Source organism: Papio anubis, chromosome 3, assembly GCF_008728515.1.
Source record: "Papio anubis isolate 15944 chromosome 3, Panubis1.0, whole genome shotgun sequence".
NCBI classification, from domain to species: domain Eukaryota; kingdom Metazoa; phylum Chordata; class Mammalia; order Primates; family Cercopithecidae; genus Papio; species Papio anubis.
Window position 1 is genome coordinate 86635189 of NC_044978.1, and position 26834 is coordinate 86662022.

General features: G+C 38.0%; 1 pseudogene; it reads right to left on the reverse strand.

Annotated features, from left to right (window-relative positions):
• LOC101002230 overlaps nt 1–26834 on the reverse strand; it is a 102839-nt pseudogene that overhangs the window by 14805 nt on the left and 61200 nt on the right.

Here is a 26834-nt window from a genome sequence, read left to right on the forward strand (position 1 = left end):
TCCTTGATTAAAAACGTTTTAAATGATTGAACCAGTGGTTGGCTATGAAGACATTACTGCTTATACAGTTTACTTCTTTAGAAGTGTGTTTGTTTCAGTGCAGACTCAGCACTTAAGGGAAGACTTCCTGCCACAAAATATCTGTAACTGCTCCTGAAAGAGAAAGCAATTATCACAAGTCAGTTAGGTCTTAAAACAAAAAATCAAAACAAAATAAAACAAAAACAAATGTTTTACTGAGATCACCCATGTGCAAATTTATGAAGGGGTTGGATCACTTGTTAATTTTATTTTTATCTGCTTTTCACTTAATTGTTATTAACTCAACAGCATATTTTTTATTAGAAAGAACGTTTTGTCTATTTTTAACTCGCCTAAAGTTATTAAGATTTTTAGTACAGAAAAGCACTTACAGTCGTTGTTAATTATTCTACTCATCATAATGAGATGCTTACCTAAAGTAGGTATCTTCAAAGTCAGCTCCTGCATCCAAAGTGTGTGTACCAGCTGCAAGGGAGCTGCAGGTATGCCTGGTATCAGGCCATTCTTTGCCTGAGGAGAGGTCCGTATATGGGCCTTGAGCTTAATGGCAAGAGAAAGAAAATGCATGTGGAAAAAATAAAGTGCCACCACATGTGCAGGCTTCCATCTTGGTACTTTTCACTCTGTAGAAATTGTTTGCTAGAAGGCTGTAAAAGTCGTGGAAAAAGCCTGGGACTTTGGACTGAGACAGATTCAGGTTCTGTGACTTCGTGAGTACTCTCAGAACTCCATTCTTTTTTTTTTTTTTTTTAACAGTAATAGTTTTGAGCTTTTGGATATTTATTATCTTGTGGTTATTATTTTGTAGTATATTTATTTACTGGTTTATTATTTTCTTTTCTTATGAAAATATAACTAGTGAGGGCAAGTGACTTGTTGGTCTATATGCCTGTGTCTAGCATACTGCCTTGCATGTAATAAGTGCTCCCTGTAGATGACTGCATAAATGAAATAGTGTTTAGGTGTGTACTAATAGTTCAGGTGCTACATGTTAATTCATTCTCATGTTATCTTTGTAATGTAACAATAATTAACACTTACTGTTCCAGACAATGTTCTAGATTCTCAGTGCTTTACATTTTTTAACTCATCTGATGGTTTTAACAACCATTTGATGCTTGTAAGTAGGTATTAGGGTTATAATTTTCATTTGCAGATGAGGAAATTGAGGAACAAAAAGGTGAAGTTGCCCAAGTTAACACCCATAGACAATTAAGCTAGATTTTGAACCAGGTGGTTTGGCTTCAGTATCCATGTCCTTAACCCACCCATATAAAGTGGTTCATTAGTGCTCCCTTTTGTGGGAAAGGAAGTCAAGATTTAGATAGATTCTCCATAATCACACTTTTGAAAGTTGGCAAAGCAGGGAACGGGGCCTGGGATACCTATGTACAGGCTAGAGTTCTTTCCGTGATATCACAGTTATAGACATTTTATTATGATCCCAGAGACATAGATTTCCAAGGAGAGCCAATGTCTGTCTCCATTGCCAAAAAGGTCAAGAACATTCATCATGAGGAGTATAGTAAAAACAAAATAAAACTTCCCTATACTTCAGCAAGAAACTTTTACATATAAGCCAGTAATATCCTTTGTGGTTCCGGTCAACACGTCTTAAAAAAAATGTGTAAAGATGTTAGGGAAAGTCTAACAATTACATGGAAAAGGGACGGCAGAGCTGCTGTGTAAAGGCATATTAGCAAATGAGTGAGTTTCAATTTACGAATACAAGGACTGACAATAAATTCGAACTTGCCTGACATCTAAGAATGACAAAGTATATTACTGGCTTTTAAAATAATCCCAAAGAACCAATGAAGCTTAAAATATTTAAGTTTTTAGAGTTTAGGGTAAATACTAAGTTTTAGAGGTTGGATTGTAAGCTAATGGAAATTTCTAGAGCATTTGGAATGAATTTATGAATGTGTTTTTAAGGTTTTAGATAAGTAAACGGAAACATCACTAATGTGTCATTGCAGAAAATTTGGCTTTATTGTTTATTTCTTAATTTTTTTTAAAAAAATTATGGTTTTTATAGAGACGGGGGTCTCACTATATTGCCCAGGCTGGTCTTGAACTTCTGAGCTCAAGGCATCCTCTCACCTTGGCCTCCTGAAGAGTTGGAATTACGGGTCTGAGCCACCATGCCCAGCCTGTTGTTTGGTTCTTGTCCTTGAGACAGACATCTAAGAACTTGGTGTCTGGAATCAAAGGGTCTGAGTTTGAATCTTAGCTCTGCCCCTTACTTGTTATGTGACCTTGAGCAAAGTTTTTAACTTCTTGGTTCCTTAGTTTCTTTATCTGTACAATGGGATACTGATGATCCTCACTTCATAGGTTTAGAGAGAATTAATTGAATTAATTTTAAATGAAATTTAATTACATTTTAAGCACATGAAAATGCTTAAAACAGAGACAAGCATATAGTGAGGGCTCAATAAAGGTTGGCTGTTACCATTAGCTATTGTGAACACACAGATGGCATGTACTGCCTGCCCTTTGTCCAAGTTAGTAATTCTCTGTTTTAGGAAAATAATGCAGAGGTATTTCAGTAAAAGAATAGGGAAATATCGTTCTCCATACCATGTGGGCACTTCACTATGGAATCCTCTAGTGATACGTTCAAGTTATCTGCGTGGGGTAAACTGCGTTGTTATAACTGTTTCCAATCATTTGCATTTTCTAAGAGAAAACTGGAAAACGCTGCATCTGGCAAAGATGGTGAGAGCTCTCTTATTAAACCTGCGTCTGCTGTGCTACTTCAAGTGATTATATATAAGGCACATGGGAAGGAAGCTGAATCAAGAAAATGACTAGGTAAATACCTAGTAAATGGTTCAAAGGCTGGGCAAAAAATAAACTGTGACTGAGGAGTTACCTCGCTCCTGATTGGGTCGGTTAGAAAAAAACAAACAAACATGTAGACTATTAATGTCAGGAAATTGATTCTCTTGCATGTAGCAGTGGTCTAGATTTTACTGGAACAATTGGTTAGAAAGTAGAAACCAGTTCATATAAAATAAATTCAAGTGTGTGCTTCAGACAACAAAGAGAACAAAAATGCCTGACCTCTGTTACAAAGGCTGCAACTCCAAAATAACTTCAAAAGCACTGTAAGTTTAATGAGGAAAACATCCAATTTTGTTGATAAAACAAAAAAAAATTGGATGATTGTGCTTAGACCTTTTCTTTTCTGAATGACTGAAGAATTCTGTATACTTACATATATTACGAATTGGTCTAAAGAAGCTGTGAAAAATTGGAGAAACTCATACTGTCATGTATTTGTATTGTAAATAGGCTCAATTCTTTCAAAAATCCATTGATACTGTGTAACAAAAATTATAAAAATGCTTCATACATGTTCACTGAATTCTATTACTAGACATTTGTTTTAATCAAACAATTTTTTTTCTCTCTCAACGAAGATTCCCTCCTTGACCAAACTTTAGTTATGCTTTTGAGTCCTCTTCTCAACTAGCTCTGACCTTGGCTTTCTGGGTGCCTGTCCTGTTCTTGCATAGCTCAGTTCAGTAAAAATCTGTGCCCTCCCCCTGTCCCACTGATATTGGGTCACCCTTGATATATAACCAAGTTCATCCCCTACCTTTGATTTATAAGTCCTTGGCCCACCTTTAGCAAGAATCCTGTTAGGTCAGTTTAGCAAGAATCCTCCTACCTTGATGTCTCCTCTTAGTAATTTTCCATCCACTGATCCCCTCACTCTGTTCCTTGGTTATAAACAGTCTTGAATAAAGTCTTCCTTACTGTCTTAATGAGTGCCAGAATAATTACACACATACACATACACACACACACACACGTATGATTATATAATTCTCTCTCTCTAATATACACACATATATTGGAGAGAGAACTAGAAGTGCAGTCTAAATATTTACTAGGAGGAGATTTGACTAAATGAATTAAAAATTATAATATTTGAAATAGTATGCTGGCATTAATAGTCATCGACAATAGTATGCTGGCATTAATAGTCATCAACATTCATAGAATGCCATTCTCCATACTGTACTAAGTGCTTCACGTGCTGGGCCTCCAAAGGAACTGAAAGCTACCAGGAACCTAAAGCAGCAGTGCTGTCCATCTCATGTCTTGATTTATTCTTCTCTTCAGCAGTGGCTTCCTCTGCTCCTCAGATCTCGTGGCAGATAACATGGCAGCTGCACATTTTTATTGAGGAGTAGACTTTTCTCCTTTTGTCTCCAGAAGGGAGCAGTATTGAAGTTGTAGGAGCCAAGGTAAAACTCTTCCTTTGCCCTCTGAAGGGTTGCTGAACAATCGACTGACAAAAGGCAGATTAATAGGAGAAATGACATCCAAATTTATTTGTGTGCACAGGAGAAAAACCACAGAGTGATTACCCAGTATCCCAGTCGGTAACTGGGGAAGGGAAATGGAAAAGTGTGGATGATTTTCGGAGCGTAGTAACTGATTTTCAGGGGAATTCAATGAGCTTGGAGAACATATAATGGCCTGGGACAAAATCCATTGGGCTTGAAGAACCTATGATGGTTTGTGACAAAAGTCTGTCCAGGTTTGTTGACAGACTTCAGCTTTTCTTCCTGTGATATTAGTTCAGTTAATAAAAACTCAAGGAAGAAAACAGAGGTCATTGTTTCCTTTATTGCCAGGTCTAGACTTCAGGCAGAAAAGGGATCTTCGGAGAACAACTTCATCTTGTGCTTTGAGAGAGACAGGATTGAGCGAAAAGAGGTAGGGGGAAGGTCAAAGAAACCTTAAGGCTGCTTCTTTAGTTCAGCACATCACAGTGCCATGTTTTGGTTTCTAAACCCCAACAGATGAAACAATTCCATTCTTCTTCCTATTCCTGTGACATGTTCCTCCTCATAGGAAGAGGACTGGTTTATGTTACTAGTGACATCAAGCAATACACTGAGGTTTGCTAATTAATGATGAGGTCATGGCTTCAGATTGTGGGTGGCACAGTCCCATGTCTCTCTTGTCTTTTGTTAATTCATGGACCTGTGTTGCCATTTGTCCTTTGTCTCCTGGTAGTAACCAGACCAGACCAAAGATGGTCTCTGGCAAGCTCAGTTGAGTTTCTAAGCCCAATAATAGGTTACTAGATCAATTGGAACCTGTGCTGTGGGCCCAGAGAAAATTATTTTATAAGAATAATTCATTTCAGGCGAGGTCTTCATTTCAGGAGAGACCTCAGCCCAAAGTTCTGTGCCCCAACAGGAGTTAACAAAGCTCTTAGTTTGGGGATTATTTGATTTTGCCTGACCCATATTGCTTGGTCTGTACTTTGCTCTGTAAACAGAACAAAGGCACTCATCCTTTCTCAGGTGTTAGAATACTACAAAGGGAAGAAGGCAGTGGTGTGCTAGCAAATTGGCTGTCTGTGTGGAAAAAGACTGGATTTGTAACAGCTGCTGATTTTTCTAATATAGGTACTTTCACCATGGTCTATTTCCAACTCCCAATGGTTTGACAACTGCTGTGGATGAAGTTCCTCAGTTCTGATCATCAGCTCTCTGAGTGTGCTCCAACAAAGTTGTAAAGCTTCGTCCACCACAGTGAGAACAACTTTTCCTCAATCCATTTCCCAACCCCTGGGGAAATTTCTGAGCGGCCCACCTTGTCTATTAGGCTTCTTTCCCTAGTTTTATCAGGTATGATCAGGGAACCATGACTACATTGTAGAAACATGGTTGTTAGGAGTCTGTGATAATAGATCAGGGGCAAATTTAGGGGTTAATGTGTGCTGGAATAACATCCCAGTCATAGGTTGGGTCTCTCCAAAGCAGAGCCTAAGACAAAGACTTATGTACAGGAAGTTTACTTAGAAATATGATTCTTGAAAGCAGACGTGCAGAACCAAGAGGAAAGGAAAGACGAAATAAAGATGCATTATCAACTTCTACAAATCTGGCCCCTCTGTCAATGTGAGTTACTAAAAGAGTAATCTTCTCAAATAATACATAGTAAGAAATGAGCTGGGAGTTGCCAGTCTTCACTGGAGCTTGAGAACAAATCCAATGCAGATGAAGGTAGAACTAAGAGAGGTGCACAAACCAATTCCAGTGACATCACTTGAATCTCTGGATTGAGATATGCTGTATGTACCATTCCCCCTTCTCCAATTTTGTCATGTGAACCAGTTCATTTCTTTGTTGTCTAAGCCAGTTTGAATCACGTTTTCTGTCATTTGCAACCAAAGTGTTCCAACTGCTATACTTCCACAGTAAAAAGCTCACATTGTATTCTGGTTGGTAGTGTCTTCTCCAATAGATTGCCACCTCCTTGAGTTAAGGCCCTATGCATCTTATTTAACTTGCATCTCCAGCATCTAACAAAGCACCTGGCGTGTAGTAGAAGCTCAATGCATGTTGGATTGAAGGAATATGTTACATTAATTTGACATCTGTAATCCTGATCATTTCTAGTCTCATCAATGCTTTCTTAAAGAATGTAAGTGGGTTAAATTTTTTTGTGAAGGGAAGAAGAGAAGATACGAATTTGCAAGAAAATGTGATAAAATGCATTTACTCGGGGAAAAAAAGAGGCTGGTTATGTGAAAGAGTTAACATTGTAAACATAATAAATATCCTTTGACCATTTTTTCCTTGTTGACTGTAATACAACTAAAATGTTAATGAAGGTACAGTTATAATTCACTCATTTACTGTACCTAACCTAAGGAAATTTTTTTCTGAGTTTTTTTATTCCTGAGGGAAGAATCTCTATATAAAATGAAGACCTAGCAAGGAGAAAATGTCATGATGTTGATAATCTTGTTTAGCCTAAAAGAGTTACCATGAACAATTATGAGCTTATTGATTAGAAACTCACAAAATAAAAGCTTATTCATAACCTACTTCATACTTTTATATTAAGACTACACTACTTCTTCCCCTTAATTGAAATCCTTTCAGAATGAGAATCTATAAAGTGGAAAGTTCAGGAAGTTGATAATTTAATCTAACTATCCATCATTCTATCTGCATTTTTTTGCACATAGTTTGCTGAATGAGCACTTAAAGCAAACTTAACATAATATATTTAAATTATACATCATCTTCCCAATTGAATTGTGAAGGCATTATCTGGGATTCTTACCACATAACTTTACTATTGGTAAGAAACTCATGGAAGTTGTAAGTGCTATTCAAATATATTTCTCTAGAACCCAACATTTAGAAAAACAGAATGCAGATTTAAAAAGAATAATATTATCATTAATAATACAAATGTTAAAATCTTAATATTTGGAGGTCTACAGTAAATTTTAAGCAAACTACAAACTCTATTTCCCAAATCCTGATATTCTCACTAAGCCAAACATTAGCAGCTAATACATTTCAATCCCTAAGTAACCCCTTGCCTTAGACTAATGGCAAGCTTTCAAAAAAAAATTTCTTTTTGTAGTCAAAATTCCAGATTCTGAATCAATAGAAAAGAAAAAAAATTTCATCCTCCTTGCTTTTTAGTAGGATCCAGAAATCAGAGGCAAATTAAGTGTGATAGAGCAGTTCATGCTTCCTTCTTACCAGATAAGGGACTGACATGTCAACATTGGCTTCCTCTAGGCTTGACAATGCCTGGGTTTCTCTGGATGTATGTGTGGCTGTATCTGTGTGTGTACAGACTATTCTGAAGGCTGAGCAGATGATTTGCAGATGTATTCCAGACATACACAAGATTGGAATGCATCAGTCATGACTCTGCATTTCTATAATGTTTATCTTTATCCCTAAATGTTCACTCTATATTTTCCTCTTCCATAAACCTTTCTGAAATAAAGTCTTTCTTGATTAATTTCCTTTAAAATCATTTATGTTAATTAGGGAAATTATTAAAATCTGAAAAAGCCCTAATACTATGATTCTGTAATGTGAATTTGAGGTTAGAACACTTTAAATTAATGAATCTCTGGTAAAAATGAAATATTTTACCTCCTCTGTAATTAATAAAATTTCATTGCAGGATTAGGTAGGTATCTGGTCAGATAGAGAAAAGACAGTTTTAAAATCTAATGTCTTCTCTTGATTTATTAAGAACCCTTCCTTATTTTTTTTCTTCCTCCCTCCCTTTGACCCTTCCTTCCTTTCTCTCTCCTACCCTTCCTTTGCTTCCTCTGCACTTTCATCTCCGTCTCATTCCTTACCCCCTTTGTCTGTGTCTTTTTTCTTTTTTAAAAAAGATGATCTCAGTTTGGAATAAACATTCTTGCGAAATTGGCCAGGAATTTTGCCAAGCTTAGTGTGTACACGTCAGCTGTTTTCTGGAAAATAATTGCACCATGTGACAATGTCTATTATTTTAATTAGTACTGAGGAATGCCTCCAAGATATTTCATCAGGTCAGTATTTCTTACATAGGCAATGGCTTTTTATTTCCTGATGTGCTGATTAAGCAGATAAATGACATTTTGACATCCTGTAGAGGTGAACAAAATAATTGCTATAATTAATAAGCCAGAACTCAAAGAGGTAGTAAACCATTCTCCATGTATTCAAAAGGCTTTAGGACCTGCAGCCTGAGGAAGTTGAAGTATTCAAATTACCCAAAGGAAATGTTAACCCAACTCTACAAGCATGGGAAGGCCACTCTCGGGGAAGGCCTTGACATGTCTTGGGAGCTCAAAGTGCTTTGTCATACAGTCTCTAAGGTTTAGCTAGTCATCTGGGATCTGTTGCATTTCCAGAATACTTGCATGTTTGCATACTAAATTCAAGAAGTATTAATTTCAAGATCTGAAAAAAAGAGTCACTTTGTAAAACTGTATGGGGAATACACGTTCAGAAATTTGTGAGCCTGAAAACAAAAATGTGTTTAATAGTGATAGAGGTGGTAGGGTGGGGAACAGAAGGATTATTTCCTCTTTCCACAGCTGTTCTCCAACATTACTGCAGGGTGAACTAAAGATTAGAACAAGAAGTGTTCCTCTGAAAAGGAAAATATTTAATAATTATTATGCTATGTCAAATTGTAATGATGGGATTTGGGGATATAACAAAATACACATTTGTATACTGTTTTTGTCTGTCTTCTGTGTGAGTAAAGGTGGTTAGTCCGTTTTATTGCGAGATTTTATGGAGGCTGGGAGGCCACACTCCTATGGGTAGATATCATTTCTGATCAAGGGAGTGCTAATCCCTGAGGTCAGCCACTCTGAGAAATGGAGATTCTCAGCCAGGAACTAGACCAGCATTGGTTGGAAGAAGAAATTCCCCTCTTAGAACTGGACTAACATTGGTTGGAAGAAGAAATTCACCTGTTCTTCTGAGTCTTAATCTCTTTATCTAAAAAATTCAGAGACACTGTGCTTGTACTTACGAGAGGTGGTGTGTTAGGTCATTTTTGTGTTGCTATAAATACCCAGACTGGGTAATTTATAAAGAAAAGAGGATTAATTGGCTCATGGTTCTGCAGGCTGTACAAGCATGGCACCAGCATCTTGGCTTGGCTTCTTGGGGGCCTCAGGGAGCTTTGCAAGCACATCACATGGCGAGAGTGGGAGCAAGGTGCAGGGAGGTGCCCTACACTTTTAAATAACTAGATCTTGTAAGAACTTACTCATTATCACAAGGACGACACCAAGACATGATGGATCTGCCCCCATGACCTGAGCACCTCCCAGTAGGCCCCACCTCCAGCCTTGGTGATTACATTTCAATATGAGATTTGGGGAGGACAAATATCCAAATCATATCCGGTGAGTCCTACGACAGTGCCTGTCACTCACTTGGATGCTAGAGCCTTGATTCAGCAGCCAGGCTTCAAGGAGTGCACATCATGATGTGTGAGCTATATTATCTATGTAAAGAATGACATTGCTCAGTTTATACTCAGTATTTTTAAATGTCACATTTCCCTACTATTTGTCTGGTTCATCCCTCCATTCCTTAGTATGGACAAGAAGTTCTACATATATATATATATATATATATATATATATATATATATGTTTTAAAGACAAGGTCTTGATCTGTCACCCAGGCTGGAGTGCAGTGGCACAATGACTGGTTATTGCAGCCTCGACCTCCTGGACTCAAGCGATCCTCCCACCTCAGCTTCCTGAGTAGATGGGACCACAGTTGTGTGTCACCGCTCCTCACTAATTTTCCTGTATTTCTTGTAGAGACGAGGTTTCACCATGCTTCCCAGGCTGGTCTCAAACTCTTGAGCTCAAGCAATCCACATGCCTCAGCCTCCCAGAGTGCTGGGATTACAGGCATGAGCCACCACCCCCAGCAGAAATTCAATTTTAATATAATAAATTGTCAGGGGACACCCTGTCCCCTTTGGATTGCATGAGAAACCTAGGCCTCACTCACCCAGAAAAATGGGGAGAAGCTCCCATGCAGTCTGTATTGTTGCTATCAGTTTTTATTGCCCAGGATGGTCCTGCAGTCCAGGCAAAGAGAGGAGGTATTTTTTGTGATTTCCTCTCTAGTGCTAAACCCAGTCACAGAGATTTCTGCTGAGGCTCCCAGGCCCATGACCAGGGCCCAGGCTCCCATAGTGCATTCTATATATGATATTCTGCCATATCTAGGGGGCCTACGTTTGGGTCTTTTCTTTCCAGCTTTATTGAGTTATAATTGACAAATAAAAATCATATAGACTTAGGGTATACAATATGATGTTCTGATACACTTATATATTGTGAAATGGTTACCACAATCAAGATAATTAACATATTTATCACCTCACATAGTGACCATTGTGTGTGTGTGTGTGTGTGTGTGGTGAGAACACTTAAGATCTCCTCCTTTGGCAAATTTCAAGTATACAGTACATTAAGTATAGTCACCATGCTGTACATTATATTTTCAGAATTTATTCATCCTACATATCTGAAACCTTGTACCCTTTGGCCAACATCTTCCCCTTTTGCCCATCCCCCAGCCCCCAGCAACCACCTCTCTATTCTCTACTTTCATGAAATCAACTTGTTTATATTCCACATATGAGTATTTATAATCATGTAGCATTTGTCTTTATGTGTCCAGCTTATTTCACTTAGCATAAGGCTTGCCAGGTTCATCCTTGTTGTTGCAAAAGGCAGAATTTCCCTCATTTTTAATGGCTGAATAGTATTCCATTGTGTATAATACCACATTTTCTTTATCCATTTATGGGTACTTAGGTTGATTCTATATCTTAGCTATTGTGAATAATGTTGCAATGAACACATGTGTGCCGATATCTCCTTGAGATACTTATTTCATTTCCATTGGATATATACCCAAAAGTAGGATTACTGGATCATATGGTAGTCCTATTTTTAGTTTTTTGAGGAAACTCTATACTGTTTTTCATAATAGTTGTACCATTTTACATTCCTATAAATGGTGTGCGAAAGTCCCATTTTTTCTAAATCCACCAAAATTTGTTATCTTTAGACTTTTCGATAATAGCTTTTGTGTGTGTGTGTGTGTGTGTGTGTGTTTTGTTTTTTGTTTCTTGTTTGTTTTTTTTTTTTTGAGACAGAGTCTTGCTCTGTCACCCAGGCTGGAGTGCAATGGCGTGACCTCAGCTCACTGCAACCTCTGCCTCCTGGGTTCAAGCAATTCTCCTGCCTCAGCCTCCCAAGTAGCTGGGATTACAGGTGCCCACCACCATGCCCAACTAATTTTGGTATTTTTAGTAAAGATGGGGTTTCACCATATTGGCCAAGACAGTGTTGATCTCCTGAACTTGTGATCCACCCGCCTCGGCCTCCCAAGTGCTGGGATTACAGGTGTGAGCCACTACGCCCAGCCTATAATAGTCATTTTAGCAGTTGTGAGGTGTTATCTCATTATGGATTTGGTTTATATTCCTTTGATGATTAGTAATGCTGAGCATTTTTTTGTATACCTGTTGGCCATTTATACTTCTCTGAGAACTGTTTATTCAGGTCCTTTGCCCATTTTCATATTGGGGTTTCTTGTTTTTACTGTTGAGTTGTTTGAGTTTCTTACATATTTTGGATGTTAAGCCCTTATCAGATGTATGATTTTCATTTATTTTCTCCCATTCCATACATGGTCTCTTCACTTTGTTGTTTCTTTTGCTGTACAGAGCTTTTTAATTTAATCCAACCCCACTTGTCTATTTATGCTTTTGTTGCCCATGCTTTTATTTATTTATTTTTATTTTTTGAGATGGAGTTTTTGCTCCTTGTTGCCCAGGCTGGAGTGCAATGGCATGGTCTCGGCTCACTGCAGCCTCTGCCTCTCAGGTTCAAACAATTCTCCTGCCTCAGCCTCCTGAGTAGCTGGAATTATAGGCACCCGCCACCACACCTGGCTAATTTTTGTATTTTTAGTAAAGACGGGCTTTCACCACATTGGCCAGGCTGGTCTCAAACTCCTGACCTCAGGTGATCCACCCACCTTGGCCTCCCAAAGTGCTGGAATTATAGGCACAAGCCACCATGCCCGGCCTTTGTTGACCATGCTTTTGAGGTCATATAGTAAAAAAAAAAATCATTGCCCAGAGCAATGTCAAGAAGCTTTCACCTGTTTTCTTCTAGTAGTTTTATAGCTTCAAGTCTTTAATCCATTTTGAGTTGATTTTTGTATATAGTGTGAGATAAGGGTACAATTTTATTTTTCCGCATGTAGATATCCAGTTTTCCTGACATCATTTATTAAAGAGACTATCCTTTCACAAACATGTGTTTGGCACCTTTGTAGTTGACCATAAATGCATGGATTTATTTCTGTACTCTTTATTTTGTTTCCTTGGTTTATATGTCTGCTTTTATGTTAGTACCATACTGTTTTGATTACTGAAGCTTTACGATATATTTTGAAACCGGGAAATATGACGCCTCCAGCTTTGTTCTTGCTCAAGATTGTGTGGCTATTCAGGGTTTTTTGTGATTTCATATGAATTTTAGAATTGATTTTTCTATTTATGTAAAAATGCCATTGACATTTTGATAGGGATTGCACTGAATCTGTAGATTACTTTTGGTACTGTGGACATTTTAACAATATTGATATTCACATGGGATATCTTTCTTTTTTTTTGTTTCTTCTTGAATTTCTTTCATCTGTGATTTATAGTTTTCAGTTCAAAGATCTTTCACCTCTTTGGATACATTTCTTCCCAAGTATTTTATTCTTTTTGTTGATTTTGTAAATGGGGATTTTTTAAGCTTCTTTTTTGTTAGTTCATTGTTAGGTATAAAAATGCAACTGACTTTTATATATTGACTTTGTATTCTGAAACTTTACTGAATTTGTTTATTAGTTTAATACTTTTTTTGGTGGAGCTGTAGGGCTTTTTCTATATAAGAGTATATCATTTGCAAACACACAATTTTACATCTATGTTTGTAATTTGGATGCTTTTTATTTATTTTTTTTCGGCCCATTTCTCTAGCTCTGATTTCCAGTACTATGTTAAATATAAGTAGTGATAGTGGACATCCTTACTCTATTCTTAATCTTTGCAGAAAAGCTTTCAACTTTCATCATTGAGTATAATGTTATTTACAGGTTTGACATTTATGGTCTTATTGTGTTGATGTACTTTCTTTCTCTGCCTAATTTGTTGATAGTTTTTATGATGAAAGGATGTAGTGTTTTGTCAGATACTTTTTCTGCATTTATTGAGATTATTATATGATTATATGATTTTTATCCTTCGTTCTGTTAATGTGGTGGATTACATTGATTGATTTACATATGTTGAACCATCTTTGCATGCCAGGGATAAATCCCACTTGATTGTGGTATGTGATCATTTTAATGTGTTGTTGAATTCAGTTTGCTAGTATTATTTTTGTTGAGGATTTTTGCATCTACATTAATCAGGGATATTGGCCTGTGATTTTTTAAAATAATGTCTTTGGCTTCGGTACAGGGTAATGTTGGTCTCATGAAGTGATTTTGGAAGTGTTTCCTTCTCTTCAATTTTTAGAAGAGTTTGAGAAGAATTGGCATTAATTCTTCTTTAAATGCTTGGTAGAATTTACCAGTGAAGCCATCAGGTAATGGACTTTTCTTTGGTGGGACATCTTTTTTTATCAGTATTTCAGCTTTCTTACTTGGTATTGGTCTGTTCAGAGTTTCTATTTCTTCCTAATTCTGTCTTGGTAAGTTTTATGTTAAAAAGAATTTATCCATTTCTTCTAGGTTATCCAGTTTGGTGTGCAATTGTTCATAGTAGCCTCTTATTACCTATCACCTTTCTGTGGTATTAATTATTTTTTCACTTGTAATTTTATTTGAGTATTCTTTTTTTTCTCTTGATTAGTCTAGCTAAAGGTTTGTCAATTTTGTTTATCTTTTCAAAAAACAAACTTTTAGTTTGTTGATCTTTTCTATTGTTCTTCTAGTCTCTATTTCATTTATTTCTGCTCTAAACTTTATTATTTCCTTTCTTCTACTACCTTTGGGTTTGGTTTGTTCTTTCTTTTTTTTTTCTCCGAGTTCCTTGAGGTATAAAGTTAGATTGTTTATCTGAGAACTTAACTTTTTCTTAATATTGGCATTTGTTGCTATAAACTTCTCTCCTAGAACTGCTTTTGCTGCATCTGGTAAGTTTTGGTATGTTGTGTTGCCATTTTTGTTTGTCTCAAGTTATTTTTTAAAATTTCTTCTTTGACCCTTTGGTTGTTCAGGAGTGTTGTTCGATTTGGGGGTGAAGTTTTGGTCACCATCTGTTTGGGAGCTGGTGGGAACATGCAGCCTGGTCCTCCCTCTTCCTCTTGGAGGACTCTCGTACTTGGGCTCAGCCATTTACCCCTCCACTCTTTATGACAGGCCCCTTTTCAAACAATTTAGCCCACTTGCCTCATGCACCTTCCCAAAGTTCCGATTTTCTGCGTGTGTGTGAGGAGAGGGTTATTGGTGAGAGTCACTTCTACATATTTTTAGTTCCAAAGCACAAAAAGGCTATTTCCTTGCCACCTTCCACCCCTCAATGCTATCTTCAAGGGAATCAAATTCTATCAGGACTCAAGGTTTCCGAGATAAAGTTTTTTCTTGTGAGGAATTAGAATCATTCCAGGGAAAGGACTTGGTTTAACTTTCTCCCAGTGAGTACTCAAAAATCAAGGGGATAGTTAAATATTTTTACATATTAATCATAAAAACTATCAGGAAACTAGTTCTGATAGAGTTAATGTAATTCTGTTTCTATCAAGCTATCTATAGTTATTCCTTTTTATTTAGCGAAGTCTTATTTAAATATGTTAGCTCTGTTGTAGTTTTGCTTGCTGGTGTTAAAGGCAGGGTCTGTGTCCAAAAATAGGCTAGGATATTAAAGGTAAATGGACATTCCTTTACTTCTTGTCTCAAACCTACCTAGTAGAGGCAGATGTCAGAAGCAAGAGCCCAAAGGAGAAATTAATATGCTAACTAGAGGTGGGGCTTCATGCTACTGCTAACGTTTTTTGTGTGTCTGGTGATCCTTTGACAGTTTTGGAAGATCTGGAATTTGTTTATATTAAGAAAAAGACATATTTCTCTACAAAAAGCCATGACTGTGTTGGATGCTGATATATGATATAGCACTTGCTGTTTGCAACTAGGAAAACCTCCTGAAGAATGCATCTTGGATTTGTATTTCAGGATGGCATAGAGTATTTCTTTCTGATTGCCAAGGTAAATTAGAAAGAACCCTTAGCCTCAGAAGCAGGATGAAAGGGAGACAGAATGAAAGTCATAGCCCTCCCCTGCCAATATTTCTTCTTTAGCCATTGAAGACAGTACATAAATGAACCTAAGCTGACCGGTTGCATAAATTTCTCATTGTTTTTTCTGCCTCTAAGTCTTTACTTAGTAAAATTTTGTTAATTAGTAATTATGTAGAACCAATACAGTTGAATCCTACTGTGCTAATCACAGGACTTTAGTAGAAGAAGAAAAAATTGGTGAGATTCTTTTGCCTAGGTTGGGCATGCTAATAAAGGAAGCAAGTAGTTATTTTAATATTTTGCTTCTGTTTGAGAAATAAATGATTATTAAAAGCATACTTTTTAATGCAATCAGTTTATGTTACAAAGCATATTATTTTAAAAACTGTAGTGTTTTTTTTTTTACTTTTGAACAAAGTTATGCCATAAAAAATAGATACTGCCTTTGAACGTGGATAAACAATTTTAAAGGGAAATATACTGCCATCTAGTGTTTAACTTTCAGAATATCTGAATTACTGTATTTAGAAATATTTATAACACTGGTAGTACCACATGGTGGCACTATAGACATGTACATTAAAGGGACAACACCAAATTTATGGGCTATTTGTTTTATCTTGGTTCATAAGTGTTTGTTAAATGTGGCAAATACATAAACCTTACATATTTTTGGTACTGCTCTTTTTTTTTTTTTTTTTTTTTTTGGAGACAATCTCTCTCTGTCGACCAGGCCGGAGTGCAGTGGTGCGATCTCAGCTCACTGGAAGCTCCGCCTCCCGGGTTCACGCCATTCTCCTGCCTCAGCCTCCCTCAACCTCCTGAGTAGCTGGGACTACAGGCGCCCGCCATGCCTGGTTATTTTTGGAAGTTTAGTAGAGACGGGGTTTCACCGTGTTAGCCAGGATGGTCTCCATCTCCTGACCTGGTGATCCGCCACCTCGGTCTCCCAAAGTGTTGGGATTACAGGCGTGAGCCACCGCGCCCCGGCCGGTACTGCTCTTTAAATTTTCATAAGTCATAAAAAACTTGAATGCCTTTAGATTTAATTCCTGGTTTTTTTTAAGTTTTAGGGCTTTAAATACTTCAAACTATATTGTCCTTTCACCTCTTTCCCTTCCTTATTCATATAACTGTAACCGACACCAGCTTCAACATGGAGAAAAAGGTTTAAAATATTCGCACAAATACTAAGTGCAAACGTACAATTTCCCACATAATCTAAAAGAAAAAAGAAAAACAACTCAGATGAAACTCTTATAACAGGGCTCTTTGTATTTAGAAACTGCGCTGGTGGTAGGGACAGCTTCTGTTTTAAGTGCTAAATCCAGTGGGAAAAATTTGCCTCCTCACAAGAACATTTGCCTGAGATGCTGATTCATTACAAAAAGACACAGAGCTTTGGGTTCAGAAAATAAGGAATGCTACTTATGGAAAGTGTTGTAATTTATTATGTCAACATGCTTCGGGTTTCACTTTGCTTTTGGTATCATCAAATGTTGTAGTAGTAACTGTACGAAATGAAATTCATTCTATTTAATAAGCAGATTCTTGAAGAAACTGCTCTCATAAGCTGAGGTTCCTTATGATTCTGCAAGGAAGAGAAGACTAAAATCACTGTCTGAAAACATAGCAGCTGGCTAAAATAAGCATTGAACACTAAGCACTTCAAAACATGAAGTAAAATTTTGGCAGTTAGTATCCCATAATGTATATGATCTATATCACATAAATATATACATACATAATATCTAGTATAGTGTTTGCAGTTTTGTAAGTCTAATATATTACAAGATGCTTAAGATGTAATTATAATGATTTTGTCTAAACACAGTTGCTAGTGAAACAGGAAGACTAATTGCCAAAATACTTCTTTAGTGTGTTCTGTCATCAGTGGTTATTAAGATTTTAAAAACTTGTGAGAAATGAGTTCCAAGAGCTTAATCCAGAGTAATACAAGTTTACTTGTTTTGCTCAGCTTTCTTTATCATCCTCTTTGGCTTCTATTCCAAATCTTCATCATTTTCCTCAACATTTAACTGCCAATGTTCTCAGTAAACCACCTTGTTTCTTTTTTGGTTTCTTTTTTCTTTCTTTTTTTTTCTCTCTCTCTCTTTTTTTTTTTTTTTTGTTTTTTGGAGGAGGGGATGGAGTCTTGCTCTGTCACCAGGCTGGAGTGCAGTGGTGCGATCTCGGCTAACTGCAACCTCTGCCTTCCAGGTTCAAGCAATTCTCCTGCCTCAGCCTCCCACCTTGTTTCTTACTTGAGAAAGTTGTGGTCATCCATCACTTGTCAGCCCTGCCCAGCGCTTACTAATATATAGACACTTTCTTAACTCCTTTCCACATATTTGGAGGATGATGTGTCCTTCTAGCACAAAGCCAAGCCCTCTCCTGGAGCCCTTGTTTCCATTTGTTTCCTTCCCATCTCCATTCCTGGAATGTTGCTTCATCAGTCATTCCCTCTCTATTCTCATCTTCCACCTTAGCCCTTCTGTTGGCTCCAATCCTGAGTCCATACACCCCAAAGCTCTCTCATCCTTAAAAAATGAACAAACAAAATACCCCAAAACAGCAAAAAATAAATTCTCATGACCAAAAAACAAAACAAACACAGCAAACAGAAAATCAGCCTTTTTTTAACTACAAATTCTCCTTTGTCTTTCATTCCATCTTTTTTCTTCCATTTTGTCCATGAGTTGCCACTACTTTTCCACTCCCTTTTCGCTCCTTAACTGACTCATCTCTAATTTTCTCTCCCATCACTAGACTGAAACAATTTGTGAACGTTGCCAATGATCATTTTAACTCATCTTATTGACCCTACTTGCCAGATTTGGGAAAATTGGTCACAACATCTTCTTGAAACTGTTTGATGTTTGTGGCTTTCTGATGATCTGTTCTTGGTCTTCTCCTACTCTGCTCATTTCTTAATTTTTTTTTTCCTATTTGATTCTCAGATTTTCCCTCTTCTCCCTATACATCAAAAAAATTTAAACCCAGGTTCTTTAGTGATCCACAGACCTCCTGAAATTCTGTGCAAAAATTTGGGTGTTTGATTATGTGTAATTTTCTAATAAGAAAGTCCATAGTTTATAGCTATTCTCGAAAGCATTAATATCTCTCCAAAAGTGTATTGCCGTTGTTCTATGTGGTCTTCCAAGGCAATCTTGGCAATTAATTTAGTCTTTTAAACAACTGACATATATCAAGAGCATACTAAGCAAAAGTATAGTAATTTTCTTAAGTAACCCTCAATTAGGTATGATAATCTTCACTTTACAAATCAGAAAATGGAGGCATAGAGAGGTGACTTGGCCTAGGAGACGTAGTACATAGGTAGCCGTTATCGTTTTAATTGTCTTTTATTTGCTGATGATTCTCAAACCTGTATCACCAGCCCATATCCTCCAAGCTTCAGATTCATAATAACTCAGTAAGTCATTTCTGGGGATGCTCCATGGGCTATCAAACTCAGCATTTCTGACACTGAGCTTACTAACTTCTTGCCCCAACCTGTTTCTCCTGTGTTCTCCATTCATGGCCTATGCTATGGGAGTCATCTTGACTGTTTTCCTTTCCCTCCTACATTCAACCAATTTTCAATCCTCTTGAATTTAAATTCAAATTATAACTGTTTCTGCTCAGATGTTAATCACCTTTTACCTGGTCTTATGTAACAGTGTCCTACCTATCTCAAATCCTTTGATGACATAGTGTTTTATGGTGACTGAATAAATGGGCTATAAGGACTTTTAAATATAATCCCAAGCCTGTCTGCCTCTCTACAACCTTCTCCAGCCTCTCCCTTACCATAACTTATACTTCAGCCACATTGCATGCCTGGATTGATCCAGGGATAAAAATCTAAACTGTTTGTTGGGCTGGGCAGACTTTATCTCCTTTAATCAGTCCTCTATGAGTATTATTTATTACATGTTAACTTTTGATAAAAGTTGGGTAGTGACTGTCAGGTATTTTATTATCTGAAAAAATGCCTTAGAACAATTATTTGGTGTTATGATTGAAGCACATGTATTATAAAGCTAATATACTTCAAAAAGTATGTATTTTAGAGCTCAATTGAGCAAAGAGAAAAAGTTAGTGTCCTCTTATGAAAACTAAGGTGCCTAAACTAGACTTTGTCTTGAATAGACATTGGCCTACCTCTGCATGGAGAAGGCCTGGGGGCACTATAGACAGTTAATAGATTTTTCTCAGAATACAATTCTGGGTCTGCTCCAGGATAAGGGCAGATCAATCAGCAAAGTTCCAAAGGTCTACTCTGTAGACTGTGGCTTTGGCAATTTTAGCCCGGAAGATTTTCAAAGCAGAATTACCCCGAGAAAAATCTCAGAAATCCGTCTGAGGAATGTCTGAGTTTGAAAGCTTCTCAGTGAACCCTCTAGACAAAATTACTTGTGAAATGTGCCCCTTACTAATAAAAATGACTGACATGCTGTTTGGAGTTGTTTGATATAAACCAATTAAACCTTGGAGATTATTTCCCCAAAATGTGAATTTGTGTTTAGAGGTCGTTGACCTTATGCAAACTTTTTTTTATTGGTTACATGGTAGCAAAATTGTGTATTGAGTCCAGTACTACCATGGATTTTTTTTTTTTTTTTTGCAAGGGGAATTCTACTTGAGTTATGAAGTTGAGTGTGGTTTCTTTCAGCTTCTGATAGTCTCAATGAGATTGCTGCTAATTGGGTATTTGTTTACAGGTTTTAACAAACTATAAATGTTAGGATTTTTGCATGAATTTATCCAAAAGAGGTAGATAATTAAAATAAGTACTGAGGGGCCACCTAATGTTTCACTTACTAGCTATGTACGAAAATATGGTGTGTTCGAGGAGCTCTCAATGGCTCAACATGTGTATAATGAATTGTGCCTTGATCACTAATAAAATGTCCCCTCTCCTCTATCAATGACCTCACACCTTCTTTGTTGAAGTTTCAAATTCCAGTTTGGTGGGTACATAATAGGTGTATGTACACAAATGTTCACAGCAGCAGTATTAATAATAGCCAAAAAAGTGGAAACAACCGAAATGTCATCAAGTGGTGAAAAGATTAAACAAGGTGATATGTCTATAAAATTAAAAACTAGCAATAAGCCAGGCGCGGTGGCTCAAGCCTGTAATCCCAGCACTTTGGGAGGCTGAGGGTGGGCGGATCACGAGGTCAGGAGATCGGGACCATCCTGGCTAACACGGTGAAACCCCGTCTCTACTAAAAAATACAAAAAACTAGCCGGGCGCAGTGGCGGGCGCCTGTAGTCCCAGCTACTCGGGAGGCTGAGGCAGGAGAATGGCGTGAACCCGGGAGGCGGAGCTTGCAGTGAGCTGAGATCCGGCCACTGCACTCCAGCCTGGGTGACAGAGCGAGACTCCGTCTCAAAATAAATAAATAAATAAATAAAAACTAGCAATAAAAAGGCACAGATTGCCAGGCGCGGGGGCTCATGCTTGTAACCCCGGCACTTTGGGAGGCTGAGGCGGGCAGATCACCTGGGGTCAGGAGTTTGAGACCAGCCTGGCCAACATGGCAAAACCCCATCTCTACGAAGAATAAGAAAATTAGCCAGGCGTGGTGGTGGGCGCCTGTATCCCAGCTACTTGGGAGGCTGAGGCAGGAGAGTTGCTTGAACCCGAGAGGCAGAGGTTGCTTGAGCCAAGATCGCACCACTGCACTCCAACCTGGGTGACAGAGCAACAGAGTGAGACTCCGTCTCAGGGGGGGAAAAAAAAAAAAGAAAAGAAAAGAACAGATTACTGATACATGCTGCAACATGGAGGACCTTAAAAATATTATGGTTCCCGAAAAAAGCCAGAATTAAAGGACTACATAATGTAAAATTCCATTGTAATGAAATATCTAGAAAAGACCAATTTATAGAAACAGAAGATCTGGGCATATGTGGGAGTAATTTACTGCAAATGGGCACGAGGGAATTTTGCCAGGTGACGGAAATATCCTAAAATTGGATTGTGGGTTTCACTGCACAGTTCTATAAATTTCCTGAAAATCACTTACAATGGGCAGATTTTATTATACATATATTATATACCTCAATAAAGTTATTTAAAAGTGAAAAGAATTTCAAATTCTAAATCATGTGCTGTAGCACCTAGGATGCTAAGAGTAGATCAATAGACATTACCATGGGAGGATGGGGGAAAGAGGAAAAAAAATGCATGTTCTAAGGCATTAAAAAATAAACAACAACCTTCCCCCTTTAATTTCTCTTCAAAAATTGCAAGAGTAATGTGAACTTAGTGCAATAAGTGAAATAGTATAAAGGAAAATAAAGGCAAAATGAGCTATTAAAATCTTTTCACCTCATTTACCCCCTGCACTTCCCATCTCTGGGTCCCCAAGTGACAAGTGCTAACAATCTGGTGAGAATCCTTTCACATATGTCTACATGTTTGTGTGCATATGTGTGCGCTTTGGCTGGTGGTATTATTATTATTATTATTATTTTCCAAATCGGGTCTTACCATATGCACAAGGTTATAGTTTACTTTTTGTATTTCCGCACCTTCAAAACATCCCTTCAGATCAATTACATGTTACTCTATTGAGTTCCTTAATATTCCAGAATGTGAATGTATCACAGATAAGTTGAACACCCCCTACCAGCTTCCAGATTGTTTTCATCAATCTGAGAAACAAAACAAGTTGTTTGTTGTTATTATCTCTTATTCTGGGATATCATCCCTTATGCTTGGGCTTCTATAACAAAATGCCATAGAATAGATGGATTATAAACAATAGACATTTATTTCTCATGGTTCTGGAGGCTGGGAAGCCCAAGATCAAGGCGTCAGAAAATTTGGTATCTGTTGAGGGCCTGCTTCCTGGTTCATATAAACAGCCATCTCCTTGATGTGTTGATGTGTCCTTACATCGGAGAAGGGGTGAGGGAGTTCTCTGGGGTCCCTTTTATAAGGGCACTAATACCATTGTGCCCTTTTAACTTGTGCACATAAATAAATTGGCAGAGCCCCCGTGACCTAATCACCTACCAAAGGCCCCCCCACTAGATACTCCTAATACTATCAGTTTGGGGGTTAGGATTTCAACATAGAAATCTTGGGGGGACACAAATATTCAATCTGTAGCATCTTGTCAGTAGAAAAGATAAGACAGCACCTATCCTCAGAATAGAGAGAAAGGCAGGACTTTATCACTGCTTTTACCTTGAATGAATGAATTCAACAAAAATTGATCGGACTGCTGTTTTCTTCAACATCTTTTTAACATAACTTTGTGTATTTATACTTTACTTTGATTTTCAAAAAGATTGAAGATGGCTTAGGAAAATTCATTTATATAACATAATGAAGAAAGTGGGACAGAGGGAAAGAAAATAAAGAATAAAATGAAGCTGGAGGTAGTATTGGTGCATAAAAATGCTCGGAAAGATGGACTCCCAAGGCCAACATCTCTGCTGGGTTTGTCTATCTTTGTGCCCCTGAGACCCCAGAAGTTCAGCTCAAATCCTATGGGTCTTGAATTCAGCTCCTCCACTATCTCAGTGGAGCTGGATTTGGACATTTGTTTTTTTTCTTATGGACAACAAGTACTTGTTATAACAAGTCTGGGCCTGAAATGAGGTGTGGTGAATAACTTGGAAAGGTGAGGTGGCTCTGGGACCTCAGCTGGGATGGTTCAAATAGCTGGGGTGACTTGGATGACTGGAGCTAGAGTTTTACTTCCAAGACAGCTTCTTCACTCACATGTCTCTCCTGGGCTGAGAGGGCTGAAGGACCGGCTCAGTGGGGATTGTCAGTGGAGCATCTGCCTGTGCACCCTCCAGCATGGTGGTCTCAGGATAGTCAGAATTCTTCTATCTGGCTCAGGGAGCTCCAAGGGTGAACAAGGCAGAAGCTACATGGCTTTTTAATGACCTCACCTTAGAAATCAGATGGTATTTTCTCTTCTACACCACATTGGTTAGAGGGGCCATGAGCCCACACAGATTCTAGCATATGGGCTTCACTTCTTGAAAGGAGGAAGATTAAAGAATTTGTGGCCACTCCATAAGAGTCCTCGTGTGAAATATTTACCTGAGAAGCTCATATATGCGTTGTATCAAAGAGTAATACTGAAAAGTTAATAGGCCAGTAATTTTGTGTAAGAGTTGGTCTTTTAAAAATGGGGCTGACTATATTCCAAGTCTAATCAGGCAGGATCATACTCTTAGAGACTGCAAATGTCAACAAACTGTCAAAGTCAAAGAAGACCTTGACTAAATTATGGCAAGAATTTTTTTATTAGGTACTTTATTCAGCTTGAGCTATTTCTCAGCTCTTCTAAAGGTGAAAACTTACTGGGACCAAGTAGAAGTAGGTCTGGGCCACAAAGTGCAGGGTCATTGCCCTAAAAATAAATCTGTGAAAAGCAAGCTCAAGGTTCTCAGGTATCTCATGTGATTGGAACTTTCATGATGCCACTCAACGCATTGATACTTTGGATTCTCTGACTCCGGGTCTGCCTTCATTAGTGGTTCTAACAGTGAAACTCAGCCCCTGCACAATCATTTATTATGCCTAAGGTTTTTTAATGGAACAAGAAATTTATAGTAAAACCTTGGGTAAGTTGTGGGCATAGTACCAGCTACTCAAAATATAAGGAGGAATAAGGTGGCTGTCTTCAAGGAACTCACAGTCTGTTGGGTGTTTCAGTCATGTGAACAAATAAATTGTAATACAAGACACTACATGTAAAAGACCCATGGGATTTCAAAGGGAGACAATCAACCTGCCTGGGGTTCATACTGGACTGGCACTTTTAACCACTTTCTCTCTGTTCACACCTGAGCCTTAGAACCTTATCTTTTTTGTGGGCTCCTAGGGAGTCTCTTTGATAGACTTCAAATTCAGTTTTTCCGTCTGCTTAGACTTTTTAGTTTACTAACTGACTTGGATCCTTTATTCCTCTTCTCCTAACATTCCCCCTTCTGCCAAAGTCCTGTCTCAACTATGTTCCTTGTCTCTGTGCTCTAACGACTAAAGAGCAAGAGATTAATTCATTAAATACATATAAACTGAACAAGGATTATGTGCTGGGAAAAATGTCAGATGCTGGAGATACAGTGGTGAGCCAGTTAGACACAGTTCATGTCTGTTGCAAGGAACATACTTTATAGCAGGATGCTTCCGAGGATCTTGGAATTACGTGCTTGTTCTTATCAAATGTGGGTGGATTAAACCTTGAGAAAATTAGGGAAGACTTTCTAGCCAGGTGACATTTGATGTATTTTTTAAATTAAAAAAAAAAAAAAAGTTTTCCAGGTTGAGGTGTAGGTAGAGTGGGGAAGATCAGATATTTTACACAGAAGATACAACATATGTAAAATATAGGAAGGGCATATCTAGTGTGGGGAATAAAGAGAGAAATTCATTTAAGAGTATGGTGAGGCATATCAGAGAGCTCACCTGGTGAAGTAAACTGGGTCATATTGGGAAAGGCCTGGTATGGCCCTTCTGATTAAGTTTTCTTTTGTTGTTGTTTTTGGTTTTTGAGATGAAGTCTTGCTCTGTCTCCCAGGCTGGAGTGCAGTGGCACAATCTGGGCTCACTGTAACTTCCGCCTCCCGAGTTCAAGCAGTTCTCCTGCCTCAGCCTCCTGAGTAGCTGGGATTACAGGTGTGCGCCACCACACCCAACTAAGTTTTCTATTTTTAGTAGAGAGAGTTTCACCGTGTTGGCCAGGGTGGTCTCACAACTTCTGACCTCAGCTGATGCACCCGCCTCGGCCTCCCAGAGTTTTGGGATTACAGGTGTGAGCCAATGCACCAGGCCAAATTGGGACTTAATCTTGTATGCAAAGGACAGTCAGCAAAAATTTACAAGCAGGACCGTGACAAAATTATATTTTGCTGTTCTTTAAGAAGAAAACCCAGGAGGATGATTGTGACAGTGGGGAAAAAACAAGTAGGAGGATCAGTTAGCAGACTCTTGCATTAGCCTGGATGAGAAGTAATGAGAGCCTGAGCAAAGAGACTGAAAGCAGGGACATATCTCAGAGGTTAATTCTGAGATATAGTTTTAAGATGGAATCCAGAACATTTGCCAACCCAGTAGCCTGGAAGACTGAAGGAATGGTAAGGTCATGTATCTAAGATGGGAAAAGAGGACCAGATTATTTGACAGTAAGATGATACCAAGTTCTGTTTTGGATACTGGAATATCCAAGAGAAGATAAGCAGGAGGCATTTGGAGACTTTGATCTGAACTTTAAAAAGGAGAGAAGATATGCTGGAGACTCATTTTTTGGAGGCCATAAAAGAGGCAAATGGACAGAATATGAAACAAAACTTAAGAAACAAGGTGAAAAAGGCCAACAGAGATGTGGAATCAGCAAACCAGGAGGGGAACCAGCAAAGTTTCCCCTTCTGGAAGGGAGGAAGGGTCAAGTACTTGAGGAGTGTTGCTGTGTTGTTGATCAAAGTTCTGTTAGTGCTTGGGTCAAATGTTGGCACATTTGATGACAGATATAGAATAAAGGCCAGCTGTCAGCCTTGCTGCTTGGGACGTTGTCATTGATGGCTGCACCAAAGGTGGTGCATGTGTGGTCTTGGGCCCTCGTTTTTGGTTCTTATCAGTCAGGAATCAGAGTGGAGTTAGAACACTCCCCGGATTGGTCTTACTTCTGAGAATGAGAGGACTCTAGAACCTTGGTACATTACTTATCAAAAGTTGAAAAACATGAGGCATAATCTTTGCATCTATGTTTAGCTCTAACTTTAAATCATTTTTTCAATTTCTGTGCCTGAATTTTATTTGCCCACTGTGTCTGGATGGATGAATATAATTTTTTTGTTTTCTGATAAGCCCTACTCTGTTAGAGATGTTTTTGAGTGGATGTGTTATGTAATTTTATGCTGAAAAACATTTCAAATTTTTCTAATAACTTCCTCTTCAAGGAAACTGTAAGAATATTCTCTTTCCTCATCAGACATAAATATACAAGCTGACCTGAAAAAAAGATTCTTGTCCAAATGTAATTTGTTTCCACAGCATATTTATTTTACATTCATTTAATTTACATTTTAATTCATTTAATTTACATTGGGAGGTATATTAATTATAAATGCCTAGTTGTTCAAAAGGAGTCATTTAATTTGCATAGTCCCTTGTGAGCAG